We start from the raw sequence: 6,042 nt of genomic DNA on the forward strand, positions 1-6,042 counted from the left end.
CAATGAACTCCCTAGGAAAAATCTCCAGGGCCAGATGGATTTACAAGTGAATTCCATCAAACATTTAAAGAACAGTTAATTCCAACATTACATAGACTATTTATGAAAATTGGTGAAGGATTTCTACCAAATTCCTTTTATGGAAGAAATGTGGTGCTGATACATAAACCAGGAAGAGTCAAAACAGCAAAAGAAAATTATAGACCAATTTCCCTAATGAGTACAGATACAAAAATTTTAAATAAGATATGAGCAAAAAAGATTACAGCAACTTATCTTGAGAATAATACATTATGATCAGGTAGAATTTGTACCAGAAATGTAGGGCTGGTTCAATATAATGAAAACTATTGAAAACTATCAGCATTATTAATCATATCAACAACAAAACTAATATAAACCATATGATTATTTTAATAGGTGCAGAAAAAGTTTTTGACAAAATAGAACACTCATTCCTATTGAAAACACTAGAGAGCATAGGAATAAATGGAGCTTTCTTTGAAATAATAAGTACCATCTATTTAAAACCATCAGGAAGTATTATATGTAATTGGGACAAATTGGATGCATTTCCAGTAACATCAGGGGTGAAACAAGGATGTCCATTGTCACTACTATTATTCAGTATGGTAATAGAAATGTTAGCTTTAGCAAGAAGAGAAGAAAAAGTGATGATATACTAAGAGAATCCTAGAGAATAAAGTAAAAAAAAAAACTACTTGAAATAATAAACAACTTTGACAAAGGTGCAGGTTACAAAATAAATCCACATAAATCATCTGCATTTTTATATATTCCTACCAAACCCAACAGCAAGAGATAGAAAGAGAAATCCCATTTAAACTTATGGTAGAAACTATAAAATATTTGTAAGTCTACCTGCCAAAACAAACCCAGGGACTATATGAACACAATTACAAAACATTTTTCACAGAAATAAAGTCAGATATAAGTAATCTGAAAAACATCGCTTGTGGGTAGGCTGAGCTAATATAATAAAAATGATAATTCTACCTAAGTTAATTTACTTCTTCAGTGCCATACCAATCAAACTACCAGAAAATTATTTTCTAGAGCTAGAAAAAATAATATCAATGTAATATAATATAATATAATATAATATGATGTCAAAATAATATCATATTTCTGGAAAAACAAAAGTTCCAGAACATCAAGGGAATTAACGAAAATAAATTCTAGAGAAGTTCTCCTAGCCATACAAGATCTGAAATTGGATTCAAAAGTGGAAATCATCAAAACCACTTGGTACTGACTAAGAAATAGGAGGATAGATCAGTGGAATAGGTTAGGTACTCAAGATACAATAGTCAATGAATATAGCAGCCTACTGCTTGGTAAACTGAAGTACCCCAGCTTCTGTGATAAGAACTCAATGTTTGAAAACAACTGCTGGGAAAATAGGATAATAGTGTGGCAGAAACTGGGCATAGATCCCATAGACAAGAATAAAGTCCAAATGGGTAGATGATTTAGGTATAAAAGTTGATACTATAAACAAATTAGGGGAAGAAGGGATAATGTATTTTTCAGATTTGTGGAAAATGGAAAAATTTAAGACCAAACAAGAGATGGAGAACATTATGAAGTGCAAAATGGATCATTTTGATTACATTAAATTGAAAAATTTGTTTTGTAAAAACAAATCCAGTGCAACCAAGATTAAGAGGGAAGCAAAACTGGGAAAGAATTTTTACAACTAGTGTCTGTGATAAAGGCCTCATTTCTAAAATGTATGGAGAGCTGAATCAACTTTACAAGAATACAAGTTATTCTCCTATTGATAATGGTCAAAGGATATGAACAGGTAGTTTTCAGAGGAAGAAATTAAAGCTATCTATAGTCATATGAAAAAAATGCTATAAATCATTTTTGATTAGAGAGATGCAAATCAAAACAACTCTGAGGTACTGTACCTATCACATCTATCAGATTGACTAAGATGACAAAACAAGAAGACAATAAATGTTGGAGAAGATATGGGGGAGTTGGATTGCTAATGCATTGTTGGTGAAGCTATGAGCTCATCCAGACATTCTGGAGAGCAATTTAGAACTATCCCCAAAGGGCTAGTGCACACCATTTGAGCCAGCAATATTTCTCCTAGGGTTGTATCCCACAGAGTTCATAAAAATGGGAAAATGCCCCATATATACAAAAATATTTGCAGCAACTCTTTTTGTGGAGATTAAGAACTGGAAATCAAGGGAATGCCCATCAACTGGACACCAGCTGAACAAGTTGTGATATATGAATGTCCTAGAATATTATTGTGCTATAAAAAATGATGAACATACTGACTTCAAAAAAACCTGGAAAAACTCATATGAAATAATACCAAGTGAAATGAACAGAATCAGAAGAATATTATACACAATAACAGCCACAGTGTGTGATGGCTGTTTCTGATAGACTTAACCCTTCACAACAATGCAAGAACCTGAGACATTCCCAAAGGACTCTTGAGGAGAAAATACCATTGACATCCAGAGAAAGAACTGTGAAATCAGAATGAAGAATGAAACAGTCTATTTTCTCTTGTGTTATGTTTTGTTTTTGTTTTTTTCTCATTGTTTCTCGCACTCATTTTAATTCTTCAATGCAACATGAGTAATTTGAAAATGTGTTTAATAAGAATGTGTATATAGAACCCATACAAGATTGCATACTGTCTCAGGAAGGGAGGCCTGGGGGAGGGGAAGAAAACATAAAACTTATGGAAGTGATTTTTGAAAACTGAAAACAAATAAATTAATTTTAAAAATAAAAGGCTTTGTAAAAGCAAAACCAATACAGCCAACATGAAAAGGAAGAGAGGAAACATGAAAAAACTCCGACAAAAGTCTCTTTTCTCAACTATATTGAGAGCTGACTTAAATTTATTAGAGCAGAATTCATTGCCCAATTAATAAATAGACAAAAGAAATGAATAGCCAGTTTTCAGATGGAAGAAGTCAAAACTGTGGTCACATGAAGAAATTCTCTGAACCATTCTTGAGTAGAGAAATACAAATGAAAACAACGTTGTGGTATTATATCATACCTGTCATATTGGCTAATATGACAGAAATTGAAATTGATAAATTTTAGAAGTGATGTTGGAAAATTTGGATACATGCAATATTTGTGTGGTCTCATACATCAATTTTAGGGAGCACTGTAGAATTATACTCAAAGGGCTATAAAACTACATATCCTTTGACCCAACAATTAGACTCATGTCTATGTTCCAAGAAAATCAAAGAAAAAGGAAAAGAACCTCTATGTACAAAAAGGTTTATAGTAACTCTTTCTGGGTAGCAAAGAATTCGAAATTGAGGGGATGACTCTCAGTTTGGGAATATCAGAATAAGTTGTAGTATATTATTGCGATAGAACACTTGTGCATTAGAAATGATGAGCAGAATTGTTTATAAGTATCTGGGAAAACTTTTATGAATTGATGAAAATGAACCAGGTGAACATTGCACACAGTAACAGCAATTTTGTTCTATTTTCAATGGTGAATGATTTAGCTATTTTGGGCAATATGGTGATCTAAGGCAATTCAAAGGGCTTAGGATGAAAAAAATAATATCCACCTCCAGAGAAAGAACTGATGGAGTTTGAGTGCAGATCAAACAATATGTTTTACTTTATTTTTCTTGGCTTTTTTGTCTGTTTTCTTTTGAAATGCTGCTAATATGGAAATGGGTTTTGCATGACTATACCTGTACAGTTTATTTCGAATTGTTTGCCTTCTCGATGGCAGAGGAAATAAGAGGATTCGGAACTCAGTATTTAAAAACAAACAAACGTTAAAAATTATTTATGTAAAATAATAGAAGTGATGACCAGTTTATTTTCAGAAAAACCCTGAAAATTTTCTATAGACTGATGAAAAATGAAGTGAGCAGAATCAGGAGAACCTTGTTCAATGTAACAGCAGTATTGCTGGGATGATACAGTGTGAAAGACATCACTTCTCTGATCAAACCAACAATCTAAGATAATTATTAAGTACTCATGTTGCTATCTACCTTCAGAAACAGAACTTAACTCTGTACACAGATTATATCATATTTTTTCACCTTCTTTTATTTTTCTAGTTCTTTTTTTTTCTTTTTTTTTTGTTTTGTAATGTTTAACAGTCACTGCCATACAATTGTGATTTTATCCCCCCCACCTACCCCCCACTCCCCCCCTCCCTCCCCACGACTGCATACAATTCTGTATAGATTCTACAGATACTTTCCTATTGAGTATATTTTCACTATAGTCATGCTATGTAGTCAGACTAAGATAAATGAAAGAAATCGTATAACAAATCAGAACATGATACACAAACACATACACATACACAAACATGATCTGCTACAATATGTGAGTGACTTCCATATTTCTCTCTCTGAGTGTGGCAGGCATTTTGCCTTGAGATCCTCCATTGGGATTTTTTTTTTTTTTTTGGTAAGAAGTTCTTGTGTTATTACAAAAATCTAAGTCTACCAGAAAAAACTCTCACACACTGTGGTTGTTGCTGTGCATAAAGTTTTCCTGGTTCTGCTCCTTTCACTCAGCATCAGGTCATATAAGTCCTTCCAGGCCTCTCTGAAGTCTTCTTGTTCATCATTTCTTATGGCACAATAGTACTCCATTACATTCATATACCATAATTTATTCAGCCATTCCCCAATTGATAGACATCCCCTTGACTTCCAGTTTTTGGCAACTACATAGAGTGCTGCTATAAATATTTTTGTACATGTGGGACCCTTTCCCATTTTTATGATCTCTTGGGGATATAGTCCTAGTAGCGATATTGCTGGGTCAAAGGGTATGCACATTTTTGTAGCCCTTTGGGCATAGTTCCAAATTGCTCTCCAGAATGGTTGGATGCGCTCGCAGCTCCACCAACAATGAATTAGTGTTCCAACTTTCCCACATCCTCTCCAGCATTTATCATTTTCTTGTTCTGTCATGTTTGCCAGTCTTATAGGTGTGATGTGGTACCTCAGAGTTGTTTTGATTTGCATCTCTCTAACCAATAGTGATTTAGAGCATTTTTTCATATGATTATAGATAGCTTTAATTTCTTCCTCTGAAAATTGCCTGTTCATATCCTTTGACCATTTATCAATTGGGGAATATTTTTCTAGTTCTTTATCCCTAGCAGGGCTAATTTAGAAATATGTTTTGCATGACTTCACATGTGTAATTTATATCATATTGTTTGCTTTTTCAATTGGTATGGAAGGAGTGGGAAGTAAGGAGAAAATCTGGAGTTCTAATACTTTCTTCAAAATGAACGTTAATTTTTTTCCTTGAGAATCCCACAAACATCTAATTTAAGACTAATAAAGACACATCCATGTGTCTATCTGTGTGTGAATATATATGAGAATATTGACATATGTATGTTTGTATATGTATATGTGTTTATACATTTTATATGTATGTATATGCATGTATGTGTATGTATGCATATATTTATGTATGTGTATATATCTATCTATATCATTCCATCTATCTATTTAGGTAACTGCCATCGGGAAGATGGGTACCTACCAAAATCAAACTTTATTCCATGGCACTGATAATATTTGAACATTAGATGCCAGAACGCTACAGTTGTAGATACTTTTGGAGCTGTAGGGAAAGGCAGAGTTGTCACCATATAGGAAAGACTAATGATTTAAATATCTATATAGAGAGACAAGTAGATAGCTAACTAAATAAGTGATATATGTGTAACATGTTCACATGTGAATTATAGATGCATATACACTTGTATGTTTTTGTAATCCTCTCAAAATTCACCATAATTTTATTTTCTTTATCAATACAAATTATTTCGCTATGTTCTTTGTTTCCACTTTTCAAATCAGATAACTCTTTAGTAGTCCCTTCAATAATTTATGCGGAAATCAAAGGACAAAATGAATTTCTCACAATTTAAATTTAAGCATATTTACATTTTTGAAATAATAAAACAGAAGTTATTCTTCCTTTATCTAATGATATGTCTTCATTTTTCTCTAGTTC

This window comes from Notamacropus eugenii, chromosome 4, assembly GCF_028372415.1.
Source record: "Notamacropus eugenii isolate mMacEug1 chromosome 4, mMacEug1.pri_v2, whole genome shotgun sequence".
NCBI classification, from domain to species: domain Eukaryota; kingdom Metazoa; phylum Chordata; class Mammalia; order Diprotodontia; family Macropodidae; genus Notamacropus; species Notamacropus eugenii.